The sequence below is a fragment of the Mus caroli genome, chromosome 13 (assembly GCF_900094665.2).
Source record: "Mus caroli chromosome 13, CAROLI_EIJ_v1.1, whole genome shotgun sequence".
Lineage (NCBI taxonomy): Eukaryota > Metazoa > Chordata > Mammalia > Rodentia > Muridae > Mus > Mus caroli.
Window position 1 is genome coordinate 36065565 of NC_034582.1, and position 22219 is coordinate 36087783.

Genomic DNA, 22219 nt, shown 5'->3' on the forward strand with positions numbered 1-22219 from the left:
AAAAAAAAAAAAGAAAAGAAAATTGAACTCAGGACCTTTGGAAGAGCAGACAGTGTTCTTAAGCGCTGAACCATCTCTCCAGCCCTGTCTGTTTTTTGAGACAAGGTTTCTCTGTGTAGTCCTGGCTGCCCTGGAACTCACTCTGTAGACAAGGCTGGCCTTGTATTATTTACATACAATGTAGTATTATTGTGTTACCAATGGAATAAAGTTAGGCTCTACAGAAAAAGGCACTATAGAAAATATATAAAGTCATAGGGATTAAATAACACAGTACTGAATGATGAATGGGTCACTGGAAAAATCAAAAGAGAAAAATCAGTCCTCTAATTGAATGAACTGGAAGTACAACTTACCAAACTCCCAACTATCCACAGTTAAAGAATCAGCAGTCTGTCAATCAATCAATCAAACAAACAAACAAACAAAAAGCCTAATAATGCACTTTAAGACAATGGAAAAGCAAGATCAAACCAACCCTCAAAGCACTGGATGGAAATAAATAAATAAATAAATAAATAAGAAGATGTGGTGGCCACACCTTTAACCCCAGCACTCAGGCAGAAGCAGACAGATTTCTGAGTTCAAGGACAGCTTGGTCTACAGAGTGTATTCCAGGACAGGCAGGGCTTCACAGAGAAACCCTGTCTTGAAAAAAACAAAAAACAAAAAACAAAAACAAAAGAAACAACCAACCAACCAACCAACGAATGAATGAATGAATGAATGAATGAATAAATAAATAAATAAATAAATAATCAAAGCAGCAAACCCCAAAGGACCAATGCTATGAGGGGCTGGTTCCTTGAAAAGATAAATAAGATCAACAGGCTCTTAGGTAAACTAACCAAAGCAATCAGAAGACCAAAGTTAATAAAATTTGAGATAAAAGAGAGCCATTACAACAGAATCCAGTGAAATTCATAAAAACATATGGACATAATGTCAAAATGCATTGAATTGGAAAATCTAAAAGAAATGGATAAATTTCTTGATAAATATTCTACTAAAGCTAAACCAAGATGAGACAAATATTTTAAACAAATCTATAACAAGCAACAAAATTGAAACAATAATTTAAAAAAAAATTGAATTGACTCCTTAAAGGAGTCAAAGTATATCTAATTTTAAATGATATGATTCTATATGTAAAAGACCCCAAACACTCTACTAAACAGTTTCCATAGCTGTTAAACTTTCAGTAAAGTGTCATAATAAAAAAAATAACATAAGATAATCAATAATCTTCCTATACCCAATGGCAAAGATATTGAGAAAAAATCAGGAGCTGAAGAGATGGGTCAGCAGGTAAGAGCACTGACTGCTCTTACGAAGGTCATGAGTTCAAATCCCAGCAACGACATGGTGGCTCACAATCACCTGTAATGAGATCTGACGCCCTCTTCTGGCGCGTCTGAAGACAGCTACAGTAAAGTGTGAACACTTTGTCCCTTCTTAGAATTGGGAACAAAACACCCAAGGAAGGAGTTACAGAGACAAAGTTTTGAGTTGAGACGAAAGGACGGACCATCTAGAGACTGCCATACCCAGGGATCCATCCCATAATCAGCCTCCAAACGCTGACACCATTGCACACACTAGCAAGATTTTGCTGATAGGACCCTGATATAGCTGTCTATATATAGCTGAGACTACGCTGGGGCCTAGCAAACACAGAAGTGGATGCTCACAGTCAGCTATTGGATGGATCACAGGGCCCCCAATGGAGGAGCTAGAGAAAGTACCCAAGGAGCTAAAGGGATCTGCAACCCTATAGGTGGCACAACAATATGAACTAACCAGTACCCCCCGGAGCTCATGTCTCTAGCTGCATATGTATCAGAAGATGGCCTAGTCGGCCATCAGTGGAAAGAGAGGCCCACTGGTCATGCAAACTTTATATGCCTCAGTATAGGGGAACACCAGGGCCAAGAAGTGGGAGTGGATGGGTAGGGGAGTGGGGTGGGAGGGTATGGGGAACTTTTGGGATAGCACTGGAAATGTAAATGAAGAAAATACCTAATAAAAAATCACTGGGAAAAAATTTATAAATATACAGCATAATAATAAATAAATATTTTTTTAAAGAAAGAAATCAGAGAAACAGTCTGATTCATAATAGCCTCAAAAACAAAACAATGACAAACCTTTAAAATACTGAAGAGAGAAACTGAAGAAGACACTACACAATGGAAGACCTCCCAGGCTTGCTGCTTAGTAGGATTACTCCTGTGAAAAGGACCATTCTATCAAAAGAATCTTACAGATTCAATAACATTGCAATTATTCTTAACAGAATCAGGAACAGTCTTAAAACTCACAGGGAAGTATAAAACCTCACACATCTGATTTCAAGTTATATAAAAGTATGGAGAGAGAGCACAGTGCATAAAAGCACTGGCTACTCTTTTGGAAGTCCCAAATTCAATTTCCGGTAACCAGAGTGTCTCACGACTATCTGTAATTCCAGTTCCAGGAGATTCAATGCCCTTTCCTAGTTTTCATGGACACCAGCCTTGTACTGAATTGCAAACACATGAGACAAAGCGCTCAAACATATAAATAAAAATACATCTCTGATTTCAGTGGTACTGCCCCCAAACAGACACACAGGTAAACTGAATAGAAGCAATGACCCCAGAAGTAAGCTCACACAATTACAGCCACATGATATTTGACAAAGATGCCAAAAATACTCATCAGAGAATGCCTTCAACAAATGGTGCTGAGGAAACTGTATAGCTATAGGTAAAGAATAAAAGTACATTCTTATCTTGTGTCCTGCATTAAAAACCAAACTCCAAATGGATCAAGGATCCAAGATAGGACATGAAACTCAGAGTGTTAGAGGAGTCAGTACAGAGACGCCTCTAAGATCCAGGCCCAGATGAGTGTTGCTCATGGCTTCTCCAGAGGAGCTTCCAGCAGTGGGCATTGGTCAATTCAGAGACTCACAACAGGTCAAAGTGCAGAGAAGTGACTGCGGAATGCTTATCCGCTTATCCCTAAGTAGAACATCTACATCACCCCTCCCAAGGCTCGGGGACATCTGGGATATGGGATTGACATGACGTGAGAACCAAAGGCTGGGGAGGAGCGCTTTCTGGACATGAACCTCACTGTGGCTGAAGAAGACTGGATCTATCACCATTTCATCGTGGACAGGAAAGGGGCTCCCGAGGCTTCACTCCTCACCCCACTAAGGGGCTCTCAGTGGTTGTTGGCTGAGGGGTGTTATTATCTTCAGTGGTGAAGCCACTGATAGGTTTCCTGTGTTCCAATAAGTAACATCAAAACCATACTAGAGCACCAACCAGAATGGAACTCAGTAGAAGGGGTGTTGCTGGGAGGAAGAAAGGTTTAACACAAGAGGGGGTGGAAGGAGGTAACTGGGTGACAGTGACCAAGAGCTCAGTATACACGTGTATGGGACTGTCCGAGAATAGGAAGAATCAGGTTCTCTGCAAGTAATACAATAGCAGCCTCATCTATGTAGTTTAGGTCATTTCTCCTCTCTCTCTCTGTCTCTGTCTCTCTGTCTGTCTCTGTCTCTGTCTCTGTCTCTGTCTCTGTCTCTCTCTCTGTCTGTCTCTCTGTCTCTCTCTCCTCCCTCCTCCCTTCTCCCTCCTCCCTCCTCCCTTCTCCCTCCTCCCTCCTCCCTCCTCCCTCTTCTCCCCTCTCCCCTCTCCCCTCTCTCCCCCCTCTCTCCAGATATTCTCTGGCCTTGGCTTATAAAGAGATTCAGTGATCTCCAGGTCCCAGCTTATTTTTATTTTGTTCCTCTCCTGCCTTGAGCGACTGTTTCATGGTCCAAAAAAATTACATATGCAGGAGCCATGAAACTCATATTCCAGCTCTCAAAGGGGAGAAGCTTTTTTTTAAATATAGCACAAGCTTAGACTCTAGGCACTACAGGACATGCACAACTGCATTGTCAGATAAGAGAAAGGCAGAAAATGTAGGGCTTTTTTTTTTTCTTTTCAAAGCTGGACAGCAAAGAATAATACCCCCAAATTGAGAGTGATAATTAAGTTCCCTGGGCTGAACCTGAGTTTATGATGGAGTTCAGACGGGCTTTGAACTTGCAATCTTCCCGCCTTGGCATCCTAAGTAGCTGGAATTGTAGGTCAATGGCATGAAGCTTGGCTTCTGTTTATTTGCTTTTCAGATCATTCATCTCCCAATACCTGGGTTACTGAGTTAGAGGATCAAAACTACATGGGCAGAGTTGGGTCTGTAGCAAGCACATGGAAGACCTTTTTTTTTTTTCCATATGTTCTAAGTGATAAAATATAATGACTGTTTCCAAGGCATGCACACTGTACTGGGCATTAAATCGAGAAATGAGTTAAAGCTTATGCAAGGACGTGTGCAGGTTTTGTGCCATTTTGTAGAAGAACCATGGTTGACTCTTGTTAACTTCATGGGATTTAGAATCAACATGGATGCAATCCGAGGGTGTTGTGGGAAATATTAAAAAAAGACAGGCAGGCTTCCCGTGCTACTGCCAGCAACCAGTGGGCCACATGGCTCCAGCAGGGTGACTTCAACTTCGCCATCTCTCTGGCCAGAGCTCGGAGTCCCTTGGCGAATCACTGCCACCAGGCTCATGCTATGACCGTCCAGCGGTCAGCTATCACAACACGCATTTACCCAAACTCTTAAAAACTCTTAAAGCTTATAATTAACCAACCAGATTTATGTATCAATAAATTCTCAATTTACAATATGCCAATACAATAATTTCAGAACCAATTGATAATGATCAAAGCTTTATTCCAATTATTCTAACCTTCTTATATCATAACTACCTGTGTCTGGTGAAAACCACACGGGTTCAATTCTGCCTCCATCTTGTCCTTCCCCGTCTCTCCCTGAGACCTCTGTCTCTCAACTCTTAGAGCTGCCTCCCTTTTCCCTGTCCAATCACAGGCCTTCTGCTGCCCTAATGTGATTGGACAGGGAAAATTCTATCTACAACACAAGGGCGTGTCTGTGAGGGAGTTGATAATTGTGTTGAGTTGGGAATACTCATCCTAAATGTGGCTAGGGTCCTGGACTGAAGGAAAAGGAGAAAACAGGCAGAGCACCAGCATTCATCCTTCCCTGCCTTGTGACTGCACATGCAATGTGACCAGCTGCCTCACGCTCATGACACCACGCCTTCCCCACCGCGATGGACTGTATGACCAGAAACTATAAGACAAAACATGCGCTTCCTTCATTAATTTGCTTTTGGCAGGCACTTCTGTTGTAGCAAGAAGATAAGTCAGTAATACGAGACACGAACAGAGACTCTCAGCATTTCAGTATAGAAGAACCTTGAGAACGAGCTTCCCTTGACAAATGACGTGCGTGTGTGTGTGTGTGTGTGTGTGTGTGTGTGTGTGTGTGAGAGAGAGAGAGAGAGAGAGAGAGAGAGAGAGAGAGAGAGAATGAATTTTGGAACAAATCAAATCTTATCTATGAACAAGTCAGGGGGCTGAGAAATCTAGACCAATTGGTTAAGGAAAGATCAGGGACTGGCTGTAACGCTTAACACCTAAAATTTCCTGGAGATGACCTTGATCTACCAAATTCTTGCCAGAAGTGGATCTAGTCTAGAAGTATGGCATCCCTTGCAACTCGTTGACTGGCACATTTCATTGTTGCAAATCCCTCCAACCTATAAACAATTACTGAATTCTAATAAAATGGACCCTTGGCAGTGTGAGGCTTCCCGTGACCCAGTTTGAAATTCATTCTGAAAGAGAGAAGAAAGAAAAAAAAAAAGAAAAAAAGAAAAGAAACGAGATGAATTGGTGAGTTGGTAACAGGAAAAGGAGATGGACAGGTATGTAGATTAGAAAACACTGAAAATAGTTAACTGTTGAGCTAACTAGTAAATATGTACATTGTACTTTGAAATTGGTTCTAAGCTGAGCAGTGAAAATGTAGGCCTTTAATCCCAGCACTTGAGAGGCAGATGTAGGCGGATCTCTATGAGTTTGAGGCCAACCTGGTCTTCAAAATAAGTTTCAGGCTGGACAAGACTATATAGAGAGACCCTGTCTTGAACAACACCCCCAAAAGATTGGTTCTTATAGAGAGAATATCTTGTGTATTGTATGGATGCATCATCAGCTCAAACAAAGAACAAAAGAAAACTCATCTTTAATTGATCTCTGCACACTCCATACAAACGTCTTTATAGAACCATGTACTGCTGGTAAGATTTATATATTTCAGAATGAAAGGCCAAGAGGACAACCCTGACAGGATTCACCCTCAATACTGAGACCTGCTCTTCCAGCTTCCTGATTGATCCTGCCACAAACTGATACTGTTTCCAGAGACTTACTTCTAGGACAGCTTCAAATAGGACTGCTAATCCCAGATGACCTTGGTTCATCCAGCCTTTCAGACTGTTCCAGCAGGGACTTCAGTTAAGCCCTAAATTGTCTCAACATACAGAGACTGGACAACAAATGATGTCAGCTGCTTTCCTTTTGACATAACCATTTCCCCAATTTCCTTTTGGGCCCCTAAACAGGAATTCTTTGCTGAAATCAGCAGGAAGCAATTATATGAAGACCATCTTCCCTTTCCCTTAAGTTGGAGTGGATGACTTTGGTCATCTTATGAATTATTAATATGTTGTCACTTTAGAGGATTATTTACAAATAATTATAGTCTTAGACAGGAGATAAATGAAATGGGGAACATAGATTTAGGGATTTCTTTTCTCTTTACTTTTCTCTATCCTTTCTTTCTTAGGGAAGGGAAGGGGGATAAAAAGAAAAAAGAGCAATATAGATAACTATAGAAATTAAACAGGGCTGGTGAGATGGCTCAGTGGGTAAGAGCACCCAACTGCTCTTCTGAAGGTCCGGAGTTCGAATCCCAGCAACCACATGGTGACTCACAACCATCCGTAACGAGATCTGACTCCCTCTTCTGGAGTGTCTGAAGACAGCTACAGTGTACTTACATATAATAAATAAATCTTAAAAAACAAAAAAAAAGAAGGAGCAAAGTATCCACACTTTGGTCTTCCTTTAAAAAAAAAAAGAAAGGAAGAAAGGAAGGAAGGAAGGAAGAAAGAAAGAAAGAAAGAAAGAAAGAAAGAAAGAAAGAAAGAAAGAAAGAAAGAAAGAACGAGATTAAACAAATAAGGGTAAGTTATTGAATCTACTCTTAATCCAAAAAAATTATAACCATAATCTTACATTGGTAGAGATCTTCATATTTTGATACAAAGTTGAACTTACATTTTCTCACATTGTTACAAATTTGGGAGGAGGGTCTCAAGACAGGATTTCTCTGTGTAGCCCTGGCTGTTCTAGAACTCACTCTGTAGACCAGGTCTGCCTTGAGCTCAGAAATCCACCTGCCTCTGCCTTCCAAGTGCTGGGATAAAAGGCATGTGCCACCACTGCCCAGCAATACAAAATTTTGTATATTGATCCAGGACTAAAGTTCTCATTGGTATAAATCTTTGTATATTGATACAAAATATAAGATTAACTTGTTACAATATATCTGTATATTTCAACTCTTGTATAGGTACTACAAGGTTTAATCCAAGTCTTTTAAATAGCTTCTCTTACAGACTGTTTAGGATAATTAAATAATGAAAGTTAATAGTTATCAAACTCATGGTCATGTTAGATACTTATCTGAATTATCACAGAAATAAATATACATCCTGGGTTGTATAGATAATAAATAGCTGGATAGAGGCAACATTTGCTTTTTTTTGATATGCTGTGAATAGACAGATGATTCTTCAAAACCTCAGAGATCCTCAGAATATGGCATTTATAATTATTTCATTATTAAAAGATCTTTTGACTATGAGACAGGTCTGCTCCTGAGTGTACCCCTATTCCACTTCAAAGATGAGGAGAATCAATAACTTCTCTATGAAATTGCTTCCATTGTGGAAAGCAAAGCTAGCCCCTGGGCAAAGAAAATATACATGTTTTAACTACAGACAAATAAAGGACAAATGGATGCAGGGAAGTTGATTACCAAGCTCTGCCAAGACAGGGTAAACATGTTGCTCATAATTCCTGCTTCAAAAAATTTCTGTCAGATATACTGGATCAGAACACTGAAGATGGATGCTCTAAAGTTATAGAGACAATATTGGAGTCTGTCCAGATGATCAGCTGTCTCTGTCATTTCTATAATTTTTGGAAGCTGTGTTTCAGTTCTTCCTGTATACACAGGTAATATTCATCCTTCTCAGATCTCTGATGGGGTTGAAGACTAGATAATCACAGTCTTACTATAAGCTTAAGTTGTTTAGGGTTTAAGACGATGTTCTAGATCTAAAAAGATGTTTTTAGAATGGTAATGTAAATTTGGATAAAAAAATAAGTTAAGTACAAAACTGTAACAAAGAAAAAAACTGTAACAAGATGCATGGTACCTGAGCACAAGTAACCAGCCATGTGGCAGAATATAGATTAAAATAAAAGGATTATCTTAAGTTATGATTCTAGTCAGAGAAGACCCTAGCTATATGTCCAAGGTATCTGTAAATGTAACTTGAGTCTTAGTTCTGGAAGCATAAAAATGGGAGAGAGAACCAGGAATAACTTCAAGAGGTTCTAGGCTTAGAACAATATTTTTAAAAATATTTATTTATTTTATGAGTACACTGTAGCTGTCTTTATACACCCTAGAAGAGGGCATGGGATCCCATTACAGATGGTTGTGAGCCACCACATGGTTGCTGGAAATTGAACTCAGGACCCCTGGAAGAGCACTCTTAACCGCTGAGCCATCTCTCCAGCCCTAGACTGATATTTTTAAGTATGTCTTCTACATAAGAATCAGGGGAGGAACTTGGGGTGTGGTTCAGTAGGAGAGCACTTGTTTACCATGTGTGTGGCCCTGAGTAAGAACTCCAGTACTGCAGGAAATAATACACAGGAAAAATAAATAAAAAGAAAAGAAAGGAAGAATAAGCCTTAGAGAATATGTTTTGAGACTAATATATTTTTAAGTCATCTTGCAGTTAATGTAGCAGATTTTAGTTGTATTTACATTCCCTGATGTTCTGTGTATGGAACGCAAGGAACAAACAAATGAAGACATTGCTGTATATATGCAGCAATAAGTGACATGCAACATTGAAAATAAAATGCATTCATAAACAAAAACCAAGATAGTGTGGCAGTGGGGTTAAAGACATTATGACCTGGCTGAGCAGGGGGAACTCAAGTGGCTTCCTGCAACTTTCAAGACTCATCCATATTCAGCGACAGCCAGAGCGTGCCAGAGAGCTCAGCAGATTGCAACCAAAGACAAGAGTTATTTCCCAGCATCTGCTTGTGCAAAGAGCATAAAACACTTAAAGCTATGTGTGTTCTCTTTCTCGGCTAGTGGTTTTTTTTGTTGAAGCCAATATGTTTATTTGAGAACAATTCAAATGCATTTACTGGAACAGAGATAGACACAGAGACAGAGACCCAGGCCAGACTTGTGCATTTGGATGCCACTCAGCCAGTTTTCCTATGATGTATCCTTCTGATTTCTGGGAGTGTAAAGCCTCCAGGTATGGACAGCTCTGTCCCTTGATGAGGACCAGGAAGGATACTGAGGTCCTTGGTTCTAAAGGAAGAACACAGGACCTGACCTGGTGACACAAGTCTTCAATCACAGCACTTGGGAGCCAGAGGCAGGCAGATCTCTAGGAGTTTGAGGCCAGCCTGGTCTACACAGTGAGACCCTGTCTCAACTCCTCCTTATTCTTCCCCACAAAAAGAAAGTACTGATTTGGGCTGACTCTTTTTGAGGCAGAAAATGAAGGGAAAGTGATGGAATTAATATCTTAATTTTTAAAAAAGGAAAGAAAGAAAGCGCACAGGCACCACCTTGTGGCAAGAAGTGTGTTTTCTAGACCAGTCATGTCAGAAGCGCCTCAAGCTGGGAAGAACCTGGGACCATTAATAGACTCAGAGTCTGACAAGATCTTGGGCCGGTAAGTTTAAACAGTGAAACTGGAAAAACATCACTTGAAAACAAAGTACTAAAGGGCTGCAGTGACCATAGAGCTTATTGTGCATCATGCAGACAATGCTGGATATTACAGACTTGAGCTTGGAATACACACCATGGAAAACTGTGCCCACGACCCTGGAAAGAATGTCAAACCAGGCGGCACAACAGGCACGTCACTTTAGCTTGGTTGTGGTCATCATTTCGCAGTGTGTGCACATGTCAAATAGTGCACACACACCTAGAATATATACAATTATTGTCAGAAATATTCCATTTAGCATGAAAAATATAATAATGGCTTGAGGCACATAGCCTTTGCTCACTAAAGCAAAGGTGAAGCCAGTTTACTTTATAAACAAAGGCAAGCTCAGGGCCTATTCCTCTGTTTTCTAAATGTTCCCTGGGCCTTGAGGTAGAGGCTGATACAGATGTCCCATTTAGGGCTGAGCACTCAGAAAAAGACTTTTCCTCAGCACTTTGACCAGTTATGAGTCTCTGTATTAACTGCTGCCCACTGCAGAGAGAAACTTCTCTGGCCAAGGTTCTGAGCAGCACAAATCTATGGGCAAAAATGTAAATAGGAATAATTTACCATTACTTCATGACATTGTTGTGATAATCCAATGAAATAAAATATATAATTAATAGTAGATATTACCATCATAATTGTTTTAATATAATCATTAAGGTATGTTGCAAGGATCTTTAAAACATTAATTAGAACCCATTAACTCTTCGCCGGTAGTGAGTAAGGGTTTATCTCACTGAATTGCTGTGAAATGAAGGAGCAGGCATGTGGCTCAGTAGTGGTGTGTTTGCCTCATATGCAGGCCCTGGGTTCAATCCCCAACCATGAAGAGGGAAATGAAATCATAGGTGCAGTCAGTCTCAGAAATTTATTTTTGATAACAACCAGGAAACACGATCAGACTGAGACACCGAGTCTTCTTTGTCAGCTATGATGTCAACATATATTCACGATCACATGTGTTTTCTATCATCTGTGACTCTGTTCTGCTTTACGGAGATGGAAATCAAAGCAGTCATTCTTTAATAAGATGTCTTCCTCTAACACTCTTCCACACCCCTCCCTCAACACTGGGTCTCTGATTCAGACACTCAGCTAGAATGGCTTGGTCATAAGCTGACCAGACCTATCTGCTGTCTCTGGTCCCCAGTGCTGGGGGCGCAGCTATGCTCAACTATTTATGTGGGTACTGGGGATTCAAACTCCAGTCCCAATGAAATGTTTTCCTTTATAAGAGTTGCCATAGTCACGGCAACTTCTCACAGAAATAAAACCTTAACTAAGACAGTGGGTAAAGGTTCCTAAGCCTGGAGACCTGAGCTCAACCCCTGGACCTAAATGGTGGAAGGAGACAGTCAATTCTGGCAAGTTGTTCTTTGATCTCTACACAAGAACAATTTCAAGGGAAACCACATATTTACTGTACACACATGCACTCACATGTACACACACTCAAATAAATATATTGATAAACTCCAAGTTTCAGCATTATAGCTTAATTCAGATCAGAACACAGAACTGATCTCTGAAGTGGGTGTGAATTTAAAAGAAGAAGGGCTCTAAAATGTGAACCCTCACTGCTACCTCAGTCCACTGAGGTTATTCTAACAAACCACCTTAGACTGGTCATCTCTGAAGTACGGAAATGCATCACCCACACTCTTGAAGTATGGAAGGTCTGTGACCTAAGTGCCAGAATATTCAGTATCTGCTGAGAGCTCAGCATGTGGATTCATTTCTGTGTTTTGTCCTCACATAGGGGAATATCCATCTGTTCTCCCCACCCCCACCCCAATGCACCCAGCCTTTCCCAGTGCTGGCCACGGAAAGCAAAGCCTTGTATGCAATAGGCAAGCACCCAACCAGGAAGCTACACCCAAGTCCTACAGTGCAGGTATGAACACTTCTACGTGATGGCACTGACTGAGTGAGCTATGGTAAGAAGTAAGAGTACCCAAGTCTCTTTCTTTCTAAATAGGTCAGAGCTCTGTGAGTTTCAGGAGAATAGGTGCATAACATTTGCACCCCAGTTTTCTTATACGTACACACAAGAAAGCATGGTTTTTCTAATGTGTGATATAAACCTAGAAAATGAATGTGGGAATAGATTTTAAAAGTTGGGTTGTGTGGTGATTTGAATATGCTTGGCCCAAGGAATGACACTGAGGTGTGGCCTTGTTGGAGTAGGTGTGACCTTGTTGGAGGAAGTCTGTCTCTGTAAGTGTGGGCTTTAAGACCCTCATCCTACCTGCCTGGAAGCCAGTCTTTTTCAAGTGGCCTTCAGATGAAGATGTAGAACTCTCAGTTCCTCCTGAACCATGCTTGTTTGGACTCTGCCCATGTTCCCTCCTTGGTGTTAATGGACTGAACCTCTGAGCCTGTAAGCATCTGCAATTAAATGTTGTCCTTATAAGAGCTGCCTTGGTCATGATGTTTATTCATAGCAGTAAAACCCTAATTAAGACAGAAGTTGGTACCAGGAGTGGGGTATTGCTGTGATAGGTCTGACCATACTTTTGTTTGGAAAATGTTGGTTTGGGGACTTTGGGATAGAATGCTGTGGAATGCTTTAAGTGGGGTGTAAGGGGTCATCATAGTAGGAATATGGAAGGCTTTGTTGCTGAGGATGATTTGAACTGTGGAAGCCTGGCTCTAGAGATTTCAGAGGAGAAGAATTTTGATATGTGTCTGAGAGACTGTTCTTGTGATATTTTGGTGAAGAATGTGGCTGCATTTTGCCCTTCAAAGAGTCTACCTGAGGCTAAAGTGAAGAGATTTAGATTAATTACTTTGACAAAAGAAATCTCAAAACAGCCTATTATAAATTCTGTTGTGTGGTTACTAAAGTTCACTCTTTTTTTTTTTTTTTTTTTTTTTTTTTTTTAAAGACACGGTTTCTCTGTGTAGCCGTGGCTGTCCTGGCACTCACTTTGGAGACAAGGCTGGCCTCAAACTCAGAAATCCGCCTGCCTCTGCCTCCCGAGTGCTAGGATTAAAGGTGTGCGCCACCACGCCTGGCTAAAGAACATTTTAATGAAAAGGAACAAGCTCAGGAAGGAGAAATATAAAAAATATATGGTAATAAAGGAGCACCAGGAAATGTAATGGAGCTAAATCCTATGTTCAAGGAAACTAACAGATCAAGAGAATGGTGACTTTGGGGCAAGATCCCACCCAGATAAACTTAGGCCCAAGTATGGTGGTACATACCTTTAGTCCTAGGTGACAAAGGCAAGCAGATCTCTTAGTTAAAGGCCAGCCTGGTATAGAACAGGTTCCAAGTAGAGAAAATATTAAGCCCAGGTGTAGTGGTACATACCTTTGATTCCAGCATTTAGGAGACAGAGTCAAGCAGATCTCTGAGTTCAAAGTTGAGCTACAGAGCAAAATTCAGGACAGCTAAGCTTAGGCAATGAGGGAAACCATTGGAAAACAGAAAGCTGATGATAATGTAATAGAATAAGGGGGCCATAGTTTAGCCCCAGCAAGCAGCAGAACTCAGTACCTTTGCCCATTTGGCTCTGTCAAGAGGAGAAGGAGACTACTGGGACAACTGATGCTGGTTAGCTAGAGATAAGTAATTAGTGTCGATTAATACAAGACCAGCATCACTGAGGTGAAATCTGGAAAGAATTTTCTGAGAGCACAAAGAAGCTGTGTTCCAGAGATAAACAAGGTTATGCCTCATGCTGCAGCTGTACTTGGTAATGTGTGAGAGTCACCAGGTGGTACTGGTTTTGAAGGCATAAAGGGATCATGAAGAGCAGCTGAGGTTGGCACTGTCATTGAAGAGGTCATGGAAGGCCATGGGTGAAGGTACAGCCTCAGTTGCAGTTGATGGCCAGGCCTGAAGGGGTGTTGAGGCTTGACACCAGGAAGGAAACCTATGAGAAACTATTGGTGAAGCCAAGTTGCAATATTGGAGATGCCAGTACCATGGAATGACCACCAACACCAGTAGCAGTAATGCAGTGGAGTCAACCAAAGTCTTAAGAGTTAGGACTTTCACTGTAGGCAGTGAGCAGAGCTGAAGAAGTAACCCAAGGCTTTTGGAGGAGCCCAGAAGATCATGTGTGGGTCCTACACACTGGAACAACAAGAAGTGGTAAATTGAAAGTTGCCTTGGATACACCAATATTTTAGAAATGTCAGAGCCATGGAATTCCTCTGGAGAAAGCTGCTCATGGAGAGTAAAACCAGCACAAGGGGATGAAGTCTGTTGGTGCTGAATGCCAGATTTGTCATCAGTAAACAAGTGTGAAAGAAGTTGGAGATCTGAGGAGTGCTTCCACATCAGATATGAAGATGTAAAGTTTGCTGTTGACCCAGCTGGTTTTCTGTCTTGTCCAGCACTTTGGACTTTATATGGGATTACAGTTAAGAGACGGCATGAATCACAGAAAAGACTTTGAACTTTGGATTTTTAACATTGTTGAGTCTACTATAGACTATGGGGACTTTTGAAGTTGGATTAAATGTAGTTTGCATTATGGTATGTTTAGGTATGGTCCCATAGACTCATGTGTTTGAACAAACCTGTGGGGGTGTACTGGCTATTTTTGTGTCAACTTGACACAGCTGGAGTTATCACAGAGAAAGGAGCTTCAGTTGAGGAAATGCCTCCATGAGATCCAACTGTAAGGCATTTTCTCAATTAGTGATCAAGGGAGAAAGGCCCCTTGTGGGTGGGACCATCCCTGGGCTGGTAGTCTTGGGTTCTATAAGAGTAGGCTGAGCAAGCCAGGGGAGGCAAGCTAGTAAAGAACATCCCTCCATGGCCTCTGCATCAGCTCCTGCTTTCTGACCTGTTTGAGTTCCAGTCCTGACTTCCTTTGGTGATGAACAGCAGTATGGAAGTGTAAGCCGAATAAACCCTTTCCTCCCCAACTTGCTTCTTGGTCATGATGTTTGTGCAGGAATAGAAACCCTGACTAAGACAGGGGGCTAGAGAGTGGAATGTGGTGGTTTGAATATGTTTGGCCTAGAGAGTGGCACCATTAGGAGGTGTGGCCTTGTTGGAGGAAGTGTGTCACTGTTGCCATGGGCTTTAAGACCCTCATCCTACCTATCTGAAAGCCAGTCTTCTCCTAGCGACCTTCAGATAAAGGGGTTTCTGGTCTGTATACAAGTAGAGACAGCAAGCAAAGCACTGGTATGCATGCAGCTCTTCATTGCTCTTTGCTCTTTGCTGTGGGTAAATATAAGGTGATCAGATGTTCCAAGTTCCTGCTGCCTGCAATAATGGACTATAATCTGGAACTGTGAGCTGAATTCTTTCTCCCTGAAGTTTTCATAAGGGTCTTTTATCACAGCAACAGGAAAAGAAAGTAAGACAGCTTATTGGGTGAAGTTCCATGAAGTGGCTTGAACAATTCAACTAATCAGGTAAAGCTGGATCCAATGACGTAATATTCAATAATATTAAGGGGCCAAGCCTCAGAGAAAGACTCTAAAGGGAAGAATGTGGCAGGAAACGGGAAGCTTAACCATACATAATTCATAATCAATATTCCCTCCAACAGATCTTCAGCCTGAGGGCTGTTTTAGGATGGATTGTGCAGCCTGACAGATGTTAGCCCACTTGTATTTAGGTACCTTTGTATGCAAGAGTGGGGGTGAAAAGTCGAGCGTGGTGGTGCACGCCTTTAATCCCAGCACTCAGGAGGCAGAGGCAGGCAGATTTCTGAGTTCGAGGCCAGCCTGGTCTACAAAGTGAGTTCCAGAACAGCCAGGGCTACACAGAGAAACCCTGTCTCGAAAAACCAAAACCAAACCAAAACAACAACAACAAAAAGAGTGGGGGTGATAGTATGTTTCTGAGTGTGTGTGAGGGTATGCATATATGGGGATCCCAGAGGACAACCATGAGTTGTGTTGCTCAGGCACCACACAGACAGAATCTCTCACTAGCCAAGGACTCACCAAGTTCGCTAGGCTGGCTGGCCAGCGATCCCTGGGATCTCATGCCTTCACCTCTCCAGCACTGGGATTACAAGTCCCCGCTACTACACCTGGTCTTTCTTTTCTCTATTAAAGATATGGGCTGTGTGGGTCCTATGCATGCTAGGAAAGCTTTCTACCATTGAGCTATTCACCCCCCGGTTCTCTTTCCCACATTTTATTTTCAGAGAGAGTCTCACTAAGTTCCCAGCCTAGTCTTGAACATACTCTGTAGCTGAGCCAGTACTTGAATTTGTGATTTCTCATGCCTCAGCTTCTTGAGTACCTAAGATACAGGCTAGGATCACCAGACTTGGCTCAGAGACATTTCATTTGTTAAATCTTGGCAGTGAAATATGATAGCTTATATAAATATGAGTTAAGAGATCTGCGCGGCGAATACGCTGGTCCCGACAGGGTTTCCCAGCGCTCCGGGGCTGAGGAGCTTCAACCCAGCGGTGCTGGCGCTTGCCCAAGCCCAGGCACCGAGGACTAACTAGGCCATGGGGCCGCGCCCTGAGTAGCAGAAAGAGAATGAAAGAAGTAGATAATCTTGACAGTATAAAAGAAGAATGGGCTTGTGAAATAGGACCTCCTGACAGTCAACCCATCAATGATAATCAACAAAAGGACTGTGAATATTTTGTTGACAGCCTTTTTGACGAAGCAGGGAAGGCTAGTGCCAAATGCTTGTCCCCCACTGAACAGAAGAAACAGGTAGATGTAAATATAAAACTGTGGGAAAACGGATTCACTGTCAGTGATGATTTTAGAAGTTACTCTGATGGTGCAAGTCAGCAGTTTCTGAACTCCATCAAAAAGGGGGAATTACCTTCAGAATTACGGGAAATTTTTGATAAAGAGGAGGTGGATGTTAAAGTAGAAGAAAAATGAAGTATGTATGTCTACAAAGCCTGTGTTCCAGCCCTTCTCAGGACAGGGCCTCAGACTAGGAAGTGCTAGAACACCAAGAATCGTTTCTAAAGCAAAGAGTGTTGAAGTTGACAATACAAGTACTTTGTCTGCTGTTTCACTGAACAACTTGGAGCCCATTACCAGGATCCAGATCTGGTTAGCCAATGGGGAAAGAACTGTCCAAAGATTTAATGTTTCTCATAGGGTGAGCCACATCAAAGACTTCATTAAAAAATACCAAGGATCTCAGAGAAGCCCTCTCTTTGCCCTGGCAACAGCTCTTCCTTTCCTCGGGTTTCTGGATGAAACACTCACATTGGAAGAAGCAGATTTGAAGAATGCTGTAATCATTCAGAGACTCCAAAAAACTGCCGAGCCTTTTCAAAAACTTTGATAGTTTTTATTTTTGAGAGACTGAGAAAAATGATGGTTGCAAGTAGACATGCAGAGTGGGAGACAGAAGTCAGTGTGACTAAACTTGCGGTTTGAGGGCTTCTTAATCCCTTATGAGGGGGTTCAGTCGTCACAAGCTAGGAGAGTGACATGGCTCTAAGCCAGGGTCAGTGCATTTTTCTCAACAGGCTATTCAAAAAAAATGCCTATTTTTCAAATATTAGTTAGCCAATATGACATATTAAATAGCTGTGGCATTAATCTTAATGTGGTCTAAATTAGCAGAGTATTCAATTAGCTAAATCAGCATCAGCATTCAAATATTATTTCCAAACAGCAGATATTTATATAAATGTTAGCTATCTCAGTTTTTAAATAGCAATACATTAAAATATTATCCATGTCATAAAAAAATATGAGTTAAGCTGAAGACAAGTGATTATGAGTGCTTAGCCTTATATGGGGACCTCTATATCATCCCATACCTCTACTCTTACATATCTTAACAGGATGCTGTTAAGGCTATTGGAACATCATGAAGAAAAAACAGACACAATTTAAGAGCTGGGAGATGGGAAATGAAGACCGTCAAATGCTGTCAAGGCATGATGTGGCCATAGTCCTCATGAACCCTCAGTAGTGGTGGTTACCTCCATATTACCTGTTAAAGATCAAGCCAGTTAAAATCTACCATGGATTGGGGAGGAGCTTTTAAGGCCTCAACCCTAGCTGAGGTGTGATTGGCAGTTGATGGTTACTGGAAAAGAGTCTTTTTGCAAGAAGGTGGTTACTAGCTGGTTGCCTACGCCTCGGTGGATGACCCCAAACCTACGTGTACATGAGCAGCACAAATTTGATTCAGTTCACTACATAAACAATGAAAAAGAAAGATCATGAAATAAAAAGAAAGAAAGAAAGAAAGAAAGAAAGAAAGAAAGAAAGGAAGGAAGGAAGGAAGGAAGGAAGGAAGGAAGGAAGATCATGAAGCTGGAAGTAAGATAGTATTGAGGGGCCCCACAGCAGTAACAGATGGAAAGGTTAAACTGGAGATGATCAAAATACATTGTATACCTGAATGAAATTTTAAAAAACATAAATATTACTTAATCTATATTATAGGAAACACTCTATCAAAACTTGGCTAGAGCTAATACTATGTGTCTTGTGCTGGGTCTAGAGGAGCTCTAGCAAGAAGGGGCTGGGACACCTTGAGAAAGACTTCTAAGTACACATTTACTTGTTTCTCTAAGCCAGTGTTTTTCAACCTGTGTGTTCCTCTTTTGAGGTCAGATATCAGATGTCCTTCATACCAGATATTTATATGACAATTCATAACAGTAGCAAAATTACAGTTATGATGTATTAATGAACATAATTTTATGGTTGGGGGTCACCACAATATGAAAAACTGTATTAAAGGGTTACAGCATCAGGAAGGCTGAGAACCACTGCTCTCAGGTGTCCTCTAGTCACACCTGCACTGGCTTACTAGGGTTACCCCCACATGAGAAGCAGTGCTCCTCAGTCCTGTCACCTGGCTCTGTTGCAGATTAGCACAGAACTGACATGTCTAGAAGACCAAAAAGCAATCACCAGCCTACTTACCTCTAGCCCACCATCTGATTCTCCTTGAGGGATGAGGCCATATCAACAGACCTGTGTGGGTCGGTGTGTCGTTGTGTCGAGTAGGAGCAGGCGGGTTAGCCTTGCAAGTCATCGTTGTGGGTATTCGTGTGCTGCTGTGAGGTCACAGCTCAGCAGGAGACACCTTAGCTCTTCTCACATGGGTGCTCACCCCTCAGGCTGTCACATCCTCTGGGTCTCCTTAGATGCCTCCCTCTGTGACAGAACAGCCTTGCAGAATGGCAGGTGGGTTTGAAATCAAGCTCAATGGCCAAACACTAGTAATGCCCCTGCCTGCATCACTCTCCCTCTATTCTCAAGTCAAAGCAGGTGTCATTACCAAAAGCAAGTGTTTCTTAACACTCTGAGATGCCAGGTCAACAGCACACAACTGAGACAAACTGGATACCCACCCATAGAAAGCCTCTTTAACTTTATTTATTCATCGATTTATTTAAACACATTATCTGAAAGGCCATAATAAACAAAAAACATAACTATTGTGTGATTTTTGACAAAATTTGACATTATTACAAAAAGGAATATGTTATTGGCCCAGAACATGGATGTTACAAAGTGCACAATGATGTCCCCAAAGCATGAGAGGGAATGCCAGAAATGAAGAGAATAATTCCATCTTCACTGCCAATTATAGTTCTTAGCACCAAACCAAGAAAGCACAAGGCTTGCACTCTGAAAGGTGAAAAATGTTGCTAGAGAAAGACATAAGCGAGGGTGAGGAGGTGACTCAGTGGTCACAGCTCCCTCTCTGAAGAAAGACACAAACTGCTGGGATAATGTATTATTGTCACAAACCACAAGTGTCCAGTTTTGTTACACTGTCAGCGTCTGTGTTAGTCAGGGTCCTCTAGGTCACAGAACTTATGGAATGACTCTCTCTCTCTTTCCCTATACATATACACATTTATGATATATATAATATATTATACACACATATATGTGTATATGTATTATATACATATGTATATACACATACACATTATATGTAATATATACACACTATATATAATGTATGTATGTGTATATTATATATATGAGCCTATAAGTCATTCCAATACATTATACATATATGGTATATATATTATACATAATATATATATATCTATTATATATTATATAATGTGTATGCACATAATGTATTGGAATGACTTATAGATTCCAGTTTAATCCAACAATGGCCAGCTGTGAACAGAAAGTTCAACAATCTAGTATTTGCCCAGTCCCATGAGACTGGGTATCTCAGCTGGTCTTCCATTTATACTGGCACCCTGAAGAAATAGGCTCCAATGCCAGTGAAGGAATAGATGTGCTAGCAAGGCAAAGGCAAGCAGGCAAAGAACGAACCCTTCCTTTTTCCATTGTCTTTATATAGGCTTCCAGCAGAAGGTGTACCACAAGATCCCAATCAAAAGCAGGTGGTAAGGTTACAGAGCACATTATTAAAAGAGATCCTGGCATCTGCATGACAAAGGATAATTAGACATAAGGATTTCTAATACAGCTAATGGCCACTTTCCGAGCCTACAAGTCACAAGAGGCCAGGATGATGTTTTCAGTGAGGAAAGGGGAAAAAAGAAAAAGTCTGCCTATAGACAGCAGCAAACTGTCTTACAGACATGAAGTATGGAAAACTTACGTCAGAAAACCTCTAGCAGACAGAGTTCCTCATCAAAAGGTCCAGAAATGCCATGGAGTTCTTCAAGCTGAAATAAAGGGCTGGTAATGAGCTACAGGAAAACATCTTCACGTAGAAAAAGTGAAATGATTCTTCAAAAGTAAGACAAGGAGAGGCGTTACAATACTGTGCCAGTGGTACACAAATCTTATTAGTAAAAGGAATGTCTGAAGAAAAAATTAATACCCACAGCAATTTGTCGAGCAACACATACATAATCCATAATAAATTATAATATCAAAACCTCAAAAAAAAAAAAAGCAGGTGGTGTCTTGCAGCCTCAAAATCCAGATCATAGGTATGTCCTGCAGTTCTGGACTGTAGTTCATTCATTCCAGAACCTGGTTGACAACTGAGAACAGTCTACACAGGGTCTATCCCTGACTTATGGATTTAAGATACCACTGCACATACATTAAGATGGCTTCTATTAAAAACATCTAAAACAGAAAACAATAAGGAGGAAACAGGTGGATCCAAGAGCTCCCTGGCTGGCCTGCCTTGTTGAAACAGTGAGCTTCAGGTTCAGTGAATGTATTAGCTGCTTTTCTGTTGCTGAAATAAACACTGAGAGCGGCCAACTTACAGAAACATTCGTTTATTTTGAGCTCACGTCTGTCTTAGTTCGGGTTTCCCTGCTGTGAACAGACACCATAACCAAGGCAACTCTTGTAAGGACAACGTTTAAGTGGGGCTGGCTTACAGGTTCAGACGTTCAGTCCAGTATCAACAAGACAGGAGCATGGCAGCATCCAGGTAGGCATAGTACAAGAGGAGCTGATAATTCTACATCTTCACCCAAAGGAAGCTAGGAGCAGTTTATCTTCCAGGCTGCTAGGAGGAGGGTCTCAAAGCCCACCCCCAAAGTGACACACTTCCTCCAAGGCCACACCTACTCCAACAAGGCCACACCTCCTAATAGTGTCATTCCCTGTATCAATCTCATTCACCACATTCAAATCACTACATTCTACTTCCTGGCCCCCAAAAGCTTGTTCTAACACGTGAGTCTACAGGGGCCATACCTAAACATAGCATAATACTAAATACATTTAGTCCAACTTCAAAATTGAAATCAGGAATCCGAGGAAACAAACTAGAAATGGCACAAAGCTTTGAACTCTCAATGTCCAACCCCAGTGATACAGTTCCTCCAGCAAAACCGCACCTCCTAAGCCTCCCCAACCAGTACCAGCAACTGGGGACCAGGCATTCAAACACTGGAGACCATGGGGACATCTCAATCAAACTGCCACAGTGAAAGGTCCAGTTTGAAGGCAGTATGGCAAAGAATGGCAGATGACAACAGGATCTCTGTTGAAGTCTCTTCATACACACACACACACATACTGTCACATGTATAGGCTTAGTTTTTTAAAAACCTAGTTTTAATAAGGGTTTTTTAAAGTTTTAGTATCCCTATTAGTCCACCACCCACCAGAGGTAGTGGAAAGGAAACGTTAATAAAGCAAAGGAGGAAGTGGACCTGTTTAGAAATATATTTTAGATCAAATCCAATCTGTGTTGTCAGGATATCAGTTATTTAGTTCACACGAATCAGTAGTGGCAGCCCAATCTATTTGTAAATACCGTTTATGAACCAGCAACAGCAGGCTGATCCAGAAGAAATT

At 41.4% G+C, this 22219-nt stretch overlaps 1 pseudogene; it reads left to right on the forward strand.

Moving 5' to 3' along the window:
• Window positions 1-16495: 16495 nt before the first annotated feature.
• On the forward strand, window positions 16496-17276 carry LOC110308665 (annotated as a pseudogene).
• The last annotated feature ends 4943 nt before the right edge of the window (window positions 17277-22219 follow it).